The sequence below is a fragment of the Vespula vulgaris genome, chromosome 8 (assembly GCF_905475345.1).
Source record: "Vespula vulgaris chromosome 8, iyVesVulg1.1, whole genome shotgun sequence".
NCBI lineage: Eukaryota > Metazoa > Arthropoda > Insecta > Hymenoptera > Vespidae > Vespula > Vespula vulgaris.
In genome coordinates, this window is record NC_066593.1 from 1752274 (window position 1) to 1770555 (window position 18282).

General features: G+C 28.6%; 2 protein-coding genes across 13 annotated transcripts in view; both read left to right on the forward strand.

Moving 5' to 3' along the window:
* LOC127065454 (disco-interacting protein 2) overlaps positions 1-4776 on the forward strand; it is a 39682-nt gene extending 34906 nt beyond the window's left edge. For all 10 annotated transcript variants that reach the window (XM_050997796.1, XM_050997798.1, XM_050997797.1 and 7 more), the window contains one exon: positions 1-4776. This exon is cut by the window's left edge and continues 2239 nt beyond it. The gene's annotated coding sequence lies outside the window, so the exon portion shown is untranslated.
* Positions 4777-6668: 1892 nt separating this feature from the next.
* Positions 6669-18282, forward strand: part of LOC127065458 (anion exchange protein 2) — a 41813-nt gene continuing 30199 nt past the window's right edge. For 2 of the 3 annotated variants that reach the window (XM_050997816.1, XM_050997812.1), the window contains exon 1: positions 14474-14815. The gene's annotated coding sequence lies outside the window, so the exon portion shown is untranslated. Of the gene's footprint in view, positions 7104-14473; positions 14816-18282 lie in introns of those variants that run through there. The other variant, XM_050997814.1, reaches the window with a different exon arrangement.

Below are 18282 nucleotides of genomic sequence, written 5' to 3' on the forward strand. Positions count from 1 at the left end.
TGCTGTTAAAAAAGATACCTTGGCTTTAGAGAGATTGGATTACAAAGAAAAGAAAAAAAACGAAAGAAAGAAAGAAAGAAAATCGTGATTAAGAAAAGTGATGAATGAAATGACAATACATTTGTGACAGCTATTTTTTACTAAGATTTGCATTGAAAAAAAAAATAATAATAATAATTCGCTCAGACCGAACACATAGACTTCAATTTATTAGATTTTTTTTTCTTATTTATTTATTTATTTATTTGTTATATATATATATATTTTTTTCCTTTTTTTTTCTCTCTTCATAATCGCAATTTCACGTTTCTTTTAATCACAATTAAATATTTGGTTCGATCATAATTCGTTGCTGTCAAAATGTATAATTATTCATTATGTAAGATTAGAATCGACACGTTCGAAACGTTCATTTCACAATAACAATGCACACTAAGAGTGTACAAAATATCCGAAAGAAAGTTGAATACTGTATATCTATTATCTTACAATTGTCTCGTCATATTTCTCATCAATGGTGTTTTTACATTTATATGCACGTATTGTTAATTTATTTTTATTTTTCTTTTTTTCTTTTTTTGTTCTTTTTTCTTTTGTCTTTTCGCTTTTTGTTTTTTACATAATATTTCTTGTTCGACGATACCATCTTAAAACTGACCGCGACGACAAAAATTTGGAATTTGTAAATTAACGGAAAGAAAATTGTAAAATTAACGTTTACTTCAGAACTGATCCCTTTTTTTACAACTTTTTGAGACATCTTTTTCACGCGATTATCTTCATAAACGCAATTCGAAATTCTCGATATCGAATATAACAAATATAACAATGATGACTCTAATAAAGGATCTACAAGAATTTGAAAAAAAAAAAAACAAGAAAAAGAGAAACAAACTACATGGGCCTATAAAATATTTTGGACAATCTGAAAAAAAGGCAGACGGATAGAATCGAATCTAACGTAAAAAAAAAAAAAAAAATTAAAGCTTCTTTTAATCGTTGTTTTATATATATATATATATATATATATATATATATAAAAAGAAAGTGACAAAAAAAATTAATATTTTTTTTTGCGATTGAAAAAAAAATTAATTGACACACCCGGTATATTAAACCAGATTGTTTTTCTCTCAGCACGCGAATGTTTTTTAAATCTTATCTTCTTAGAAATTTTTATCTCTCTATTCTCTCGAAAGGTTTTTCTATATAACGATATATAATGTATATTTGTTGATAGTTTTATAATTTTATATTCTTATTTTAAAGAGGGATATATATATATATATATATATATATATATATATGTATATTCTACGACATGTGTATGACATGTTAAACACGTCATCGTTCTCAAGAATATATTTCGTATTATTATTAATTGTCAGATATACGTATTCTAACAAATATATATATATAAAAATTTATATATATATATATATTTACCAACACATATAATAGATGAATTAGAAAAGAAATTCGTACCCCGTATAATAATTACATAACGAAATACTTAACGATTAAAAATCGTTTCTTCTTATTTGTTTTTTATTTTTTTATTATTATTATTTTTTTTTTGATAAGAGATACATCGATAAATTTATTATATTATTATTATTATTATTATTATTATTATTATTATTAGTAATATTATTATTATTATTATTATTATTATTATTATTATTATTATTATTATTATTATTATTATTATATTATTATTCTGAACGATTAGAAAATAGTTTGACGATCGAACACCCGCAAAAGTTATTGTCGTTGAAGATGAAGAAGCAAGAATTCATTATTAATAATTAGAAAGAAGAATAACAGCTTCAAGCATAGTGCATAAACGTGTCACAAAAAAAAAAATATCGTAATTAATAATACTACAAACATTAGACGGGTCGTTTATGCCAATAGCTTTGTAAATATGAACGGAATAGAAACGCATTAAAATCTTTTCCGTCCTTTCTTTTTCTATTTTTTATTTTTTTCTTTTTTAATTTTTTTTTTTTTTCTATCTTTCTCTAACATCTTTCCTTCTCGTGCTTCTTCATCTTTATATTAACAAAAAAGAAACGATTCACCGGAATGATTAATTCGTATTATTAATCACGTTTTTAATTAAGATACATACCTACATACATACATACATACATACATATGTATTTATATACATATTCGTGCCATGTCAGCTCGCGATCCGTTTAACGCAATTGCACGGAAAAAAAAATGATTCTTGTATAAATAATGTAGCGATCGAATATGAAAAAAAAAAAGAAAAAAAAAAACCCAGAAAAAAATAATCTTCTTTCTTTTTTTCTTTTGTTCTTTCTTTTTTTCTTTCTTTCTTTCTTTCTTTCTTTATCTCGCTACATTAATATCTCCATTTATAATAATTATCGATTGCACCCTTCGAAGAGCCGCTATTTTAGCTGATAGTAGATTACCTCTGACAACTTTCAACCCCTTCTCCTCCTCTTAACCCTTCACTCATTTCTCTATAGAAACGTACAATAAGAATATAATTGATTAATTGGAGGTAATTAAAATAATCATGGTGTTCTTTTTTTTTCTTTTATTTTTTTTTTGCATAGAAACAAACAGTAGAAAAATAATCAATCAATTGGATTAATTAGTTTGAAATGATCATGATTTTTTTTTCTTTTCTCTCTCTCTCTCTCTCTCTCTCTCTCTCTCTCCTTTTTTTTATTGTTATAATTTCGGTGTAATAGAAACTTTGTAAACATTATTCATTTTTGAACAACTGTTTTGTGAACTTACGTGTCTTAATAATTCGATATTATATTTAATTGTATTATCGTTCAACTTTTCAATATTCTTTACTTTAGAAAGATAGAACGTTAGAGAGATAGAAAGAGACTGATGTTCTTAAACAATGAATCATTTATATTAAATTTGATTTTTGCAAAATATGTTTCTTTATATATATATATATTCTTTTTTATATTCAACGATTAGTCATTATAAAGCTCATAGTACGAATCCTTAATAATAATAATAATAATAATAATAATAATAATAATAATAATAATAATAATAATAATAATAAAATATAATAATAATAATAATTACAAAAAAAAAAGAAGAAAAACCAAAAGAAAGAAAAAAAATACGGTTGAGAGGAGGAGCGAACGTGGCCATGCATGCAAGAGATGCACACTTGATTGTACTATGTATAAATGTTAATAACACTAGTTAATAGTTAAACTTCCTCTGAGAAATGATATATACATACCTAATTATCAACAATGTTGTCAACGATTATTAGTCGTCAGTCACAACACACTTCTTATTAACGAGCGTGATCCGACCTAAAAAAAATAAAAATAAAAAAAAAATATAATAATAATAATAATAATAATAATAAATAATTAATAATAATAATAATAATAATAATAATAATAATAATAATAATAATAGAAGTCAAGTTTCTTCGAAAGAAGAAACTAAAAAAAAAAAAAGAAAAAGGGAGGAAAAAGAAAAAACAAAGCGATCATAAGTTTCCCAAAACCACCCCTACTCCACCCCCATGCTAAGCCCTTTCCTCCTCCACCATAACCGACGCCATCGTTATGAACATCATTATTATTTACCGATATAATTCTATTATCATTATCGTCGCACTGAAGCAAAGATTTAAAAGAAACGAAGAATGAAAAACGAAAAAAACAACAAATTAAGAACAATGAAAAAAAATCTGGACCAGGTAACAAAGCAACGGTCCAAGGCTGTGTATATATTACCAATAACCCTTTCCCCGTCCCAGTCCCTTTTTTCTTGCGTTAGAAATTACTTAGTTACTACGATATATATGTATATGTATATGTATATGTATATGTATATACATATATATATATATATAGTTTGTACGTTAAATTATAAATATATTTATATATATATATATACATATTATTCGTAAATAAATAAATATATATATATAAATACGTATAAATATGAATATAATTATATAAGGTATATATATAAATAATAATAATAATAACAATAGCAACAACAACAACAACAACAATAATAATAATAATAATAATAATAATAATAGTAATAAAATATCACGAAGTAACAAGTAAAAAGAAGCCGTAATAGCACTATGCTTGTATCGAAAAAATAAGAATAATAACGACATTCGCGTATTCGTCGTTCCTCTTCGTACGTAATCATCAAACCACCCTCCACCCCGTCGTCTAACAAAAATCACCCTCTTAATTCTCTTATCGTCTTTCATCGTTCATTTCTTTTTAGCCCGTTGTTTTATAATCGGGCTTGTTTTAAATTAACGAAAAGACGAATATAAGAGAAAAACGAATAGATACTTACTAAAATGGTAAAATCATTTTAACAATGATTGTTCTTAAACGAATTATCTTTAATTTTTGTTTGCTTTATCTTTTTTCTTCATACATATACATACATTCATACATACATATACATATACATATACATATATATATATACACACACATATATATATAATTCGAATTAGCCGTTAATTATTATTATTACTATTGTTATTATTAATATCGATGACGACATTCGTATTTCTCCTTTTATTCACTTAACATCCCTCCCCTCCTTCAGCTTTCCCCCTCCAACGATCCACCAATTCGTATGGCGCTCCCTTTAGGTGATACGTTAAACCACTAGCGCCTCTTTGTAATTCACTTGATATTTCGTAAGGTGCATCGTGACGCACACTGCGAACCCGTCATTAATTAATAAACGTAATGTACATTTTTACAATCACTGTATTTCTTTCTAAGCCCTGCGATTAACATACGTATAATACATAGTAACATACGTATACAGTGTATATGTGTGTGTGTGATGTGTGGTGTACATAAATACATACGCATACGTATATACATAAATGCAAATATGTAATCATTCTTTTCCTCTTTTTTTTTTTCTTTTTCAAGATCTAATTTATCATAATTTTTCTTAACTCAATATGAAATCAATGCTAAACAAATCTTTGTTTTTTATCCCCTTAGGAAAAAGAAAAAGAAAGAAAAAGTTATTAAGTAAATGTTAGAACAATAAGATGGTAATATAAATTTAGAAATTTTTTTTAACTCGACGTGTTTTTATCGAACGAGCAGCGCAAATCAGATTTACACACGCACGCATATGCGCGCGTACACGTTTAAACTTTATTTTAATTTTCTTCGAGTAAATATGTATGTAACGTACATACGTTCATATGTACGTAAGTAAAGTATATATTTATAAGCGGCGGCTACGATATACGAAGAAATATTTCTTCGCACTTTCTGGACTAACTGTAAGTTAGGAAATAATATTCTTCAATATTTAAACATTTATTTATATATATATATGTGTGTATATATATGCATATATATATGGTATACGATGTATTTATACATATATATGTGTGTATATATATATATGATATACGATGTAATTATGTATGTGCACGCGTAGCTATATTCATGAATTTCTCGTCTACAACAATTTTGCTAATATTTGCATTTTCAAATTTTCACTTAGTGAAAAATGTTTCGTAACGCACGAACGAGTATAATAATACACTAATACCTGTTTATTAGAAACGGACAAATTCAAAGAAAGAATAAATTTACATAGCTTTGACATAAATATTCATACGAATCACCCGGAAACGTCAGCGCCAATACATACACAAATGATTATATATGATCGAATTAATTATCTAATGAAATACGATGACGAAGTAAATCCAACGAACAATATCCTTTACGATACTTCTAATTTCTTCGAATTACTCTTAACGTACAATTTCTTCGTTAAGCACGACAAAATAAAACGTACTAAAAGAAAGAAAGAAAGAAAGAAAAAAAGAAAAAAAAGAAAACACATTCCAAGGTGAACGCTACGATTTAACCAATCAGATAAAAGAATTTAGAATTTCAATGCTTCCGACGGCCATATTGTACACACAGCAATAATACACACATACACACCACTTCTACATGCATATATACATGCAAGTAGATGAATGACATGTAAACGACATAATATAACCCACGTAATAATGCACATGATGTCCACAAGAATTGAAAACAAATCTTTCTTCGTGTTCTTTTCAAAACACATAACATCATACATACATACATACATACATATATATATACATATATATACAGATATCATTAAAAAATTAATATCGAATCACGTAATAAATAACGTAATGTCACTATGATAATTCGTAGGAATTTGATTCCTTTTATGCGAGTATATATACACACACACACACACATACACACATGCATACATACATCTCTTCTTTTTTGTTTCTTTTATTTTTCTTTTCTTCTTGGAGAGTGCCAACCCTGACGGAAGTAGGAGAAAGAGAAGAAGAAAATAACAAGAGAAAGCAAGACAGTACACGAGAAAGAGTAAGAAAGAGAGAGAATGAGTGAAAGAAAGAGAAAGATAAAAAAAGAAAGAAAGAAAGAAAGAAAGAAAGAGAGAGAAGAGAATAGAAGAACGAACGAGCGCGAGAGAGATAGACAGATAGATAGAGAAGGAGAGAAAGAGAGAAAGAGAGAGAGAGAGAGAGAGAATATTTCCCAAGGGAAGTCGTGCCCGGCGACCAACGCTTCTTCTTTAAGCCGACCAGTTCAGACCGGTCTGTTGGCGATGGTAGTTTATTACGCGTTCGTAGAGTCAGTTTCTCGTTAATATATATATATATATATTTTTTACTTCTACTTAATTAGCAATTCGTTAAAAAACTTCCAAAAGAAAATACGGTATATCGCGGGAATAAAAAAGAAAAGAAGAGAAGTTATATATCATCGAGTAAAACGTTAGACAGAATCAAAATGACTTTTCGAAGTAAGAAGTGAGAAGAAAGAAAAGAAGAGAGAGAGAGAGAGAATTAGAGAGAGAGAGAGAGAGAGTGTGATATATAGGCTAGGAGAAAGAGAGAGAGAGAGAGAGAAAGAAGAATAGAAGCATCTTTGTCGCACTTTACTCTATCTCTCTCTCTTTCTCTCTCTTTTCCTCTCTTTGAGCCACGCTGTCTAGAGGAACGGCTCGCAACGAGGAATCGATTTGGAACAAAGGTGAGTAAAACGTTAGAAGAACGATATTACCGTGATATTATCATCGTTAATGATGGTTCGTCTCATATCTCTATCTCTCTTACGTCGAAAAGAGAAAGAGAGTTAGAGTTAAATTGGAAGTGCGTGAGAGCGAAGGAGATAGAGATAGTACGCACGCCATTTCTTTGTTGTTTATTACCAAGAAAAGAATGTCCCTGTAAAGATCAGCTTTATTAATATCGTTGAATTGATTCATCGAAAAATTACAAATTCTTCTAGTTTCCGACTAATTATTTTTTCTTTGTTTTTTTTTTTTTTATTATTAGACTTTTTTTCACTTTTCGTTTTCTTTTTTCTTTCTTTTTTTTTTCGTCATTCGAACACTAATTTTGCCGCGAGAACGTTTTCCACGAACGTGATATGATATATCTGCCGTGTTATCGTAATTGTTTGTTAATAAGTATTTACGTGTTCTTTATGTGATATATTTGTATCATTTGTAATACTTGCGAATGCGTACCTGTAGAAACGTAACTGTTACGTTTCTTCAACACCTTTAAAAGCTACTTGTTGATACGGTTAGAGACCTTTCCTTTTTCGGGGAAGATGGATGTGTATATATATATATATATCACGTGTCGTGTATTTTATATATATATATATATTTTCTTGCTTTATGTAGAAAGGATCGCGTATCAAGTTTCTTCGTCATGTTGCGTGTGAAATGATGTGTTAGAGGGGGACAAAGAAAAAATTTTACGATTCTACGTACCCGTATAATATATATATATATGTATTTATATATATATATATATATATGTAATGTGGTTGACTTTCCGAGTATTCAACGGAACTAGATAATTATTTATCTGGAGTTTATGCGAACGATAAGAAATAATACGCTGGTATGAAGTAGTTTTTTTTTTTTAAATATATTTTAAGTATAGTAAAATCGTAATAATAAAAGAGAAAAATTCGGCGGGATATTTGAATTTCTGTGACCCGTCTTTTCCGCTCGTTTTCTTTTTTTATTTTATTTTATTTTTTTTTTTATCACGGTATACATTTATTTTCTCCTTTTTTTTTTTTTAGATATTTGTATAGGTATCGATGTTTAATAAATGTTCTACTATCATAAATTGTGAATCATCATTAATATCATCATCATCATCATCATCATCATCATCATCATCATCATCATTATTATTATTATTATTATTATTATTATTATTAATTTATGATTTTTGGAATAAATATAATGTTCTAAAACAGGTTTAGACTTTTTTTCTGTTTCAACAGAAATATGAATGTTTTTTGTACATTGAAATAGAAATATCTTTTTCGTGAATATGCATACGCACATTGTACGTACACACACATTGCTCTTATATCGACAATAACGCACGCTCGAAAATCTATTTTAAAATCTGCTTCGTCGCCTTCTCTTCTTCTCTTCTCTTCTCTTCTCCTTCATTTTCGTTTTCGTTTTCGGCTTTTAGTAGGAAGGAACGTTTAGGTTAAAGCTATTATTTTTAAATAGACATTCAAATATGTATAATACGATCATCCAATCGCAAATATTTATAATAATAATAATAATAATAATAATAATAATAGTAATTTATAATTTGATCGAAGACAAAATAACATGACTTTTGAAGCTGTTTAAAAATAACGTAATAGTATAAAATGAAGACAGCTTTTCTGTTTCATTCTTTTTAGGTTAAATCAAAGTTAACATTTGTCGTAAATATTTATTATAATATTTTATAATATTGATCTACGACAAAATAAGACGATTTTCGAAACAATTTAATAATAACGAAACAGTATAAAATAATTGACATTCTATCTTCTTTTTCTTTTTTTTAAGGTTAGATTAGAGTCGTTATTTTGAAAATATTCGATCGTAAAAACATTCATTCCTATTTTCTTTTTTTTTCTCTCTACAAAATACAGAGTAAACCAAAAATTATCGTATGATTATAAAAATCTATTACACTTTTTTTTTCTTTTTTTTTTTTTCCCCCTAAAGCTACATCTCTCGTAAGAACTATTGACCCATCTAGGAATTTTTGGCAACGTCCCATATTTCAAATTCAATTTTCAAGCGTGAAAAATTAATTTTTTATTCAAGGCTGTTTAAAAATAACGAAACTAGTTTGCACCAGCTTTCTTTTTATTTTTTTTTTTTTAACAGGAAGATTATCATCGCACGTGCGTATCAATATAAACATGGGTGTATCTATGTGCATGTGTATGTGTATATATATATATATATATTATACATACTACGTACCTAACGTCACACATATATATATATCTATATCTATCTATATCTATATCTATATATATATGTATATATCTTTCTCGACGACGTTATGTGAACAACTCGGACAGTTATGAAAGATGAAATAGCCTGTGCGTTAGGTTATAGGCCGAGCTATAACGCCATAATAACACGCTACCGATCGTGCGAAAAGAAGATAGACGATCTTAGAAGTCGAAAACGTGGGGAAACTCGTTTGAAACCTTCCGAGCTTATCTTATAAAAGCGAGAAAGTCTCTTACGTGGATTCGCAAGTCATTTTAACAGGTAGTGAATATCTCATTCGCATAACAAACTCGTAAAAATCCTACAGAACTACATATCCTTGTTATTCTTAATTCTTTATTTCTTGAAATATTTATTTGTAATACAACAAGCATTGCTTCTTTTGACAAATTGTTAATGATTATTTTATAACCACTATTTTTTCTAACCTACAATTTTATTGTTTTATATATCAAAGTATAGTATATTTACATATACAACGATATTATCCATTCTCTCTATCTTCTTTCAATCGAATTAATCTTTATTTATTTTTTTATTTATTTTTTTATTTTTGTAACGTTAGTTGTAGTCATTTAGTTGTAGTTTGTAATTTTGAAATTTTAATCTTATTCTAATTTAAATTTTTATTATTGTTTTCGTTTGAGAATATTATATTCATCATAGAGAAATATTCTCTCTTTCTTACATTTACACACGCGCGCACACACACACATTAACCTGCGTCTAAGTAAATCTAATTATCGTTTTCTGTCTGTAGTAAATGTAGAAATGATTTAAATTATTATTAATTTAATATATTATTTAAAAAGTCGTATGATGTCGTCAGATGTATCCGACCAAAAGAAAACAACATAAAAGAGATGTCAATATGATATGTCTTTCAAGGCTTCCTCCTTACCCTTTATACAAACGTTCTCGTTCCGTTAGACCCTCTGACAAGCTTTCAGAATGACACTTTACCCTCTTAACATTGACACAGGTAAAGAAAAGAGAAGTGCACAAGTTCAACGATGTTAAATCGATATCCATTGTAGGACATATATATTCTTTGATAATTTATATCACATATACATATATACATATATGTATATATATATATTCATTTTTATTATTTATAGTATTCTTCGATTTATGTGTCCTTCCTTTTTATGTTTCATATATGTACTTTGACTTTCCTTTATTTTTCTCTTTTTTTTTTTTTGTTTCTTGTTTCTATTTCTTTATAAACGTGTATTTTAAGTTCGTGATGAACTAGTAGTTACGTTATTTTATTTTTTATTTTGTTCGTCTTAATTCTTTTTCATTCTTTTTATTTTTATCTAATTTCTTTTTCTCTTTTTTCTTTTTTATACGAGAATAGACGAGAGAGGGTAACGATTTCGTAGGGGTTTTATTTTTGGCCCGTTGTCCTCTCTCCCACCCCTCTTTTTTTTTTTTTTTTTACTCCACTTTATTCTTTGGCTTTCCGACCACGAAAAATAATTTCGTCTCGCTTCGTTTCACATTACGTTTATGTATATTTCCTTTAAGCACGAACACGTGAGAATTTCATAAATCACCACTTCGATTTCGAAATAACTTATATATTCTCGATCATATCCGAGTTAACGATGATAGCTTACAAACGACTATATATTATATACTTCCCTTAGAAAGAATAATAAAAGATAAAACGAACAAATTGGGACGAATCGCAAATTTCTTTGTATTTTTTTTTTTATGAAGGATTTTTGAATATTTTTTTTACATACAAAATATGTAAAAAAAAAAAAAACAATTATTTTCACGCGAATCGATAATATCGAGATATTTATTACTAATCGATAATTATTACTCGATCGAATTAAATCCCCTCGAATGCGTTTTTTATTTTTTTTATTTTTTTTTTTTTTTAAGAATAAAAAGGGAAAAGAAATTTCTGAAAAACTTATTTTATTCGTGCCAGATAAAATAATTCCTCCGACTAATCGATATTACGATGTTAGAATAATCTTTCCTAAATAATAATAGGATTAAATCCTTATGCTACGAGAGAGAGACAGACAGAGACAGAGAGAGAGAGAGAGAGAGAGAGAACGAGTCCGTTCGACTGAGGAAAAAAATAGAGAAATAAAACTCGCCAGTAGTAGTCTGTAATAAATAGTAAATAGTCAGCAGTGCTCCCGGACAAAACGTGACGGTTTTATTTGAGTCAGCAATACCAAGTTTTTTTGTGTCCCCTCACCCTCACTCTCGCTCTCACCCTCCTCATTCCTCCTCATTCCTCCTCGCTATCCTACACTAAGATTACATACCCATAAATGTACATATTTTATACGAATTAATTTTATACGAAATTTAATTTTCGAGCGAGTAACTATTTTTATATATTTATTTATTTATTTATTTATTTAATATTATTTAGTTACTTAATAATTTAGTTAAAGTTATTTATTTATTTAATTTATATCGAAAACGATTAAGTACATTAGAAAAAAAAAAAATTAAAGAAAAAAGAATATCTTTTACCGATTTTTCGTTCGAGTTACAAAAAAATATTCCCAGGTCTGTAATTTTACGATCTGAATATTAAAATTAGTCAAAAAAAAAGAAATAAAAAAAAGATAGAGAGAGAGAGAGAGAGAGAGAAAGTAGTCACGAAAAAAAGATAATTTTGTTTTCAATTAACCTTGTAACTTTTAGGATCACCCTATATATATCCGATGAGATAGTATATATATAAGAAAAGGTACACAAGAACACACATCGATCAAACTTTTAATAGACTTTTATTCATTTAATTGTAGTCTCTTTATATCCTGAATAGTTCATTATTCTTTGTCAATGACGAAGGAGAACCGAGTTAAGTTATCATTATCTGAAATTTCTGAGAGACGATAAATAACTAAATAAATAAATAAATAAATAAATAAATAAAATGGATGGATGGATGGATAAATAAGAAATACAACCTTTCGTGTTTTTAATGACTAGTAAGATATATAAAATTGAATATTTGTCATTTCATTAATTGAGATCTTTTAGATAAGTAAATAGAAATAGAAAGATCTGTTCTATTTGAGAGAATATATAAAATAATGATTTTTATATATATATAAATATATAATATAAAAAAAATATATATATAAAGGAATTCGCTTTAGCAGCGTAGTCTCGTATTCGTAACTCGAAACGTGGTGTTGGACGCAGAATATCTTTTCCGTGTATTTCTCGTATCACGATGAAAGGTGAATCATGCTTCAATAATTAACAGCTGCCAGCAATATCATAATCTGTATATGGTGTGTAGGGTTGCGGCTATACTAACTTGCTGGTTTTAATCTCCTAAGCTTATTTCGACCAACATTAAGTTGTCCGATGGATATTTTTTTCTCTCTTTATTATTATTATTTTTTTTTATTTTTTTAATTCAAGCACACACACACACACTTAAATAAACCTGATCGATTGCGTAATTCTCATCCATGTTTGATCATACATTTTTTCTTCATTTTTTTTTTTCTAAATTTAATTCTTTGCTTTACTTACGTAAATATTATTATTATTTTTTTTTTTTCGTAATCTTTATAATTAAAAATGTAATCTTGATTTTTGTCGATTTAAAATTTTATTAAATTTATTATAAGAAAAATGTTTAAAAATCTCGTTGTTTCTGCTCAAAGAAAATGTGTACATATATATATATATATATATAACGAGGTTCTAATACTCTTTGAAAATTCTTTTAATCGATGATACTAATACGTATATGTATCATACTTTCTATCCTTTCGAAAAATAAATAAAAGTAAAATGTTCGATTTCTCTCATACCGTAGATAAAAATGTTATCCATTCATTTGTCTGGTCATTTATGACGTTTACGAGTATTTCGTCATTACAGATAATTCGTTCAATTAGAAAAGGATTATCAGCTTAATTCGAATTGTAAATCATTAGCATTAACAATGAGACTTTGGAATTTTCTTGACGCTATTAAGAAAGCGTAATATTTTTCCGATCGTTAAATTGTTAGCTCTTGAAGTTGGTTATTAATTTCCTCCTTATAATAATTGTTTTCCTCCTTTTTCTTTTATACCAATTACTATTACAATCTTACAAGGAAGTAAAATTAAAAAAAAATAAAAAAAATAAAAAAAATGGTATAATCAAAAAAATAGTTAAAAGAAAATACCTGCGAGAGTAGAACGAAAGATAAAATATTCCAAGATTATGCAAAACGAGGGGATGAAATGATCGTGATAAATCGATTGACACACATATATATATACATATATATATAAATATGTATGTATGTATCTACGCGATGGGCACCCATCGGCAACAGTCACGAGGAGAAGAAGGCGGTCTCGTTTTCAATGAGCTTAATCGATCCAAAGCGCACGCGACGTCTCGTGATGATGATTCACGTTAGTATCTAACCCCGAGTTGCACTGCCTCCCATTCCCTTATTTGTCTGGAATTTTTTCGTTTCTTATTATTTATTTATCCTTTTTTCTTTTTCTTCTCTTTTTTCCTTATATTTTTTTTCTATATTTATTATTTATTTCATTCTATTTATTTTTTTATCTTTCCTACTCACCGTTGAATCACAGTTACATAAAACCGATCTTGGCAGAAAATACTTTTAGAAAAAAAAAAAGAAAAAAGAAAAAGAGAAAAAAAATCATAAAATGCACGATTAGAGATAATGAACGAAAGTTGGAACTATTTATTACGATAAATTGCATAGATCGATTTAAATGGAGTCACCCTATACATATCTAAGTATGCATGGTATAACCATTCCAGCAGCTATAAGGTATCCATTGGTGTAATACACTAACACAAACATCGTTTATATATATCTACATATATCCATAGACATAGTATGGACACCCCAATAGTATATATATATAACAATATACAATACGATGGTATAGTATGGTATTCGAAGAAACCAGCTTACAGGAAGGGTCCCTTCTACCGATTCGGTTGTATGTTGGTCGCCTCAGTGATCGGCAACGGTCGTTGGAACGGCCACTACTCTCGGATTCTGACAGTGGGAGCTCGCAAAGACTCTCTGTGAAGCCAGTCAGTTAACGTTCGGACGTTCATCGAGTCGTCGTAATTCGTGCTGGACTTGCCTTCGATTCGTTCTCCTTGTAACACGCGCATTATTCGTTTCCGTAACAAACTGAGAGATAACACGGAGACAGAGAGAGAGAGAGAGAAAGAGAGAGAAAGAGAGAGAGAAAAGAAAGAAAGAGAGAGAGAGAGAGAACAAAAATTGTGAGATTCGGAAGAAGAAGAAAAAAGAACAAAGAAAAATAAGGGTTTGAAAAGGTAAAAGAAAAACTGTGAACCGAATTGTCGTCGTCGTCGTTGTCATCGTCGATCTTCCTTTTCAACTTCAGGTATTTCGAGTTTTTCATCTTTTTTTTTTTCTTTCTTTTTTTCAAAACTTTTTTTTCTTTCTTCGCCACACCTATCCACCTTCAAACCTCCCACCTCCACCCTCCTTTTTTTCTTCTTTTTTCAACCTTCTTTTTTTTTTCTTTCTTTTTCTTTTTTTTTTTTTTTGTCGAGCGAAACTCGACGCCATTATTATTCTCGCTTGGGATGTTAAGACGGTTGAAAGAAAAAAGGAAAAAGAGAAGTACATAATTCAAAGTTTTCACTTACATATCGTCGTTTATTCACTTGGCGACACGGAATCCACGAGAATCCGTTAAAGTGCTAAACCGTTGTTAGAACTACCCTCACCTGCATACGTACATACATAGTTATACACGTATGTACATAGTCATTGTCCACGTGACGAATCAAAAAAGATTTAAGAGACATACGTAAATACATATCTATCTATCTATATATATATATATATGTATGTATGTATGTATACGTACGTAATCTCTTCTCTGCTTTCTATTATATCATATCACCGATACCTTCTATTATCCTGTTAATTAAAGTTAAAAAAAGAAACAAAAGATATCCGATCTTTCGACGTTCGTTGACTTCGTTTTCTAATTCGAATTTTTTCCAACTGGTCACGTGGTCAAATGGTCACGTGGTATATACTCAGTTCTCTGTTAACCATTCTCGACGACATTCTCATATGGAACGATCGAGATCGATTTTTCTCTTTGAGCTCGAGTCGAGTTCGTTCCTTCGTATGTATGTATGTATGTATGTATATGTGTGTGCGTGTATATGTGTGTGTGCACGTGCGCGTGGTGCGTGCGCGCGTATATATATGGGTGTGTGGGTGCGTATATGTGTTCGTTGGACGTTTATCGATCAAAGGCGTTTTAACATGCAATGTTAATGAAGTAATTCGATAGGCGCCTCGTGGTTAGCACGTGAGACTCTTTCAACGTCCACCAACCCTCTACATATGATCGTTAGACCTTCCTTTCGCATGTATATTTTTAGTTAAAAAAAAAGGAAGAGAGAGAGAGAGAGTGAGTGAAAAAAAATGTTATCGTAGTCGTGCGTCCTTCCTTCCTTCCTTTCTTCCTTTATTTTATATTTTTTATAGAATCTTTTTCTCGCGAAACTACACAACTGACGGTAGTAACAACGATAATAATAATTTGTTTATTTATAATGATGATGGTGATGATAATAATAATGATATTTTTTATCAATATAAATTAATATAAATAGCTAGAATATTATTGTTAAATTGATATATTCATTATAAATTTTAGGAGATTTGAAAAATTAATGTATTAATTATATTAATTAGAAATCTATTATTATTATTATTATTATTATTACTACTACTACTACTACTACTACTACTACTACTACTACTATTACAACTATTTTTTTGTCACGTACTTCAGCTCGATTATTTGAAAGTATATAATATACTTCCTTGATCAAGCTGATTATTATTTATTTATTATCATTATTATTTTTATCTTGTTTGTCTTGAACTTTCTAGTAAATAAAAAAAAAAAAAAAGAAAAGAAAAAGCGGATAAATCTTTTTATAGCTATCGTTCTTAGCGAAGCCTTCAAATTCACGCTTTCAATCCTTGACTTCTCGACGATGTCGAAACATGTATGTATCCGACGTTGAATTTAAAAATTATGTGCACCGATTGGATTCCAATAAAAACAAGGAGACACATACCTATTGTATTTACGTAGCGACGAGAAGAGAGACGTACACGTTTCCCGTCAAACAAACGTGGCGACTAGGAAAGCAAAAGCTTTTTTCGTATTCCATACGCGTGAATTCGCGTGGAACGCAGACGATTCTCTCATGGTGCCATAGAATGGAAAGTTTATTGGTTCACTTGCCTCGCAATAAAGAATAAATATTTCTTAATAAAGAATCACAATGTTACATCAAATTATAATATTTAATGAGGTGACTTTATTATGGAAATTTTACTTTCTACTTTTTTTCTTTTTTTTTCTTAACTTTATTATCGCGCTCTTTAAAAAACTTTTTAACATTTTTATTATTGCCATTTTTATTTTATGATTCTTTTTTCTTCTTTTTTTTCTGTTTTTTTTTTCTTTTCTTTTTTTTTTTTTTTAAGTATTCTTTTGTATTTCAGTAATTCCACTTTTTTCTTTTCTGTTATTTTTTTTTTCTTTTTCTTTCTTTTTTCTCTCTCTCTCTCTCTCTCTCTCTGTCGGGCGTCAATCAACTCAAGAATTTTTCTCCGTGACGAGCGAGACTCGACGACAAAATTATTCCACGTCGAATTACACAACTCTGACGATAATTATATGAATATGATAATAAACATTACAATTCTGTTAAGAATGACGATTATATATATATATATATATATATATATATATATATATATATGCATATGAAGATCGTATGACCTGTAAAGAATGCAATGAACTATACAATACAAATATTCCAAATAATAACGATCGGTACTTTTATAAATTAATTAAATCGTTAATTAATTAATTAAAAGATTAATAGACGTAGAATTTTCCATGAAAACACTTTACACAATTAATATTGTATATCATGTCGAGTTATTGGAACGAATAATTTTCTTGTGAAAATTACTTCTCGAACAAGTGATATCGATAATGAATAAATGATGTATGAGGAATGAAAAATATATAAAAAAAAAAAAAAAAGAAAAAAAAGGAAAAAGAAAATAAAGAACGTAAGGAAAAAAAAAGTTCCGTATTTAAATAGGATACTTGGAGTATGAGGACAGGTGAGACGGTTAGTTTATTCGATGAAAGAAAAGATCGATAGTAGCCTTAGCATTGTCGACTTTAACACAGTATTGTTCAATGACTGACGCCATCGCGTTCGCTAGCGATTAGCCGTGACCCACGGTATAATGCACACACATACATACACACATTATATAGTTGATATATATTATATATATTATATATATATATATATATAGGTAGGCTATATAACGTGTATAGACTCCTGTCGTGTCATTGTACTTGCTCATGTTCGTGTGAAACGCGCGAAAAGGTTGTTACGTGAGAAACTTCGTTATAATCGGCACATTGGTATTTATTGTTCAAGCATACGTACATATGTATCTACTTGTAAATTGCTACGTAAGAAAAAAAGAAAAAGGAGAAGGCAAATACTTACGTGTGTATATATATATATATATATATATATATATATATATATATATATATATAGTACTTTATGTTCAACAAGTACTTATGTTATGTTGAAAACGATGAAAAGAAAGGAACTGGTGATATGGAAATGTGAAACTTTTTTTATCGTCCTTCGTTCGTTAGTTAGAAAAAATGAAAAAAAGAAATAGAAAAGCAAAAAAGGAAAGAGAGAGAGAGAGAGAGAGAGAGAGAGAGAGAGAAATAGAAAAAAAAGGGATAAAAAAAAATTGTGCTAT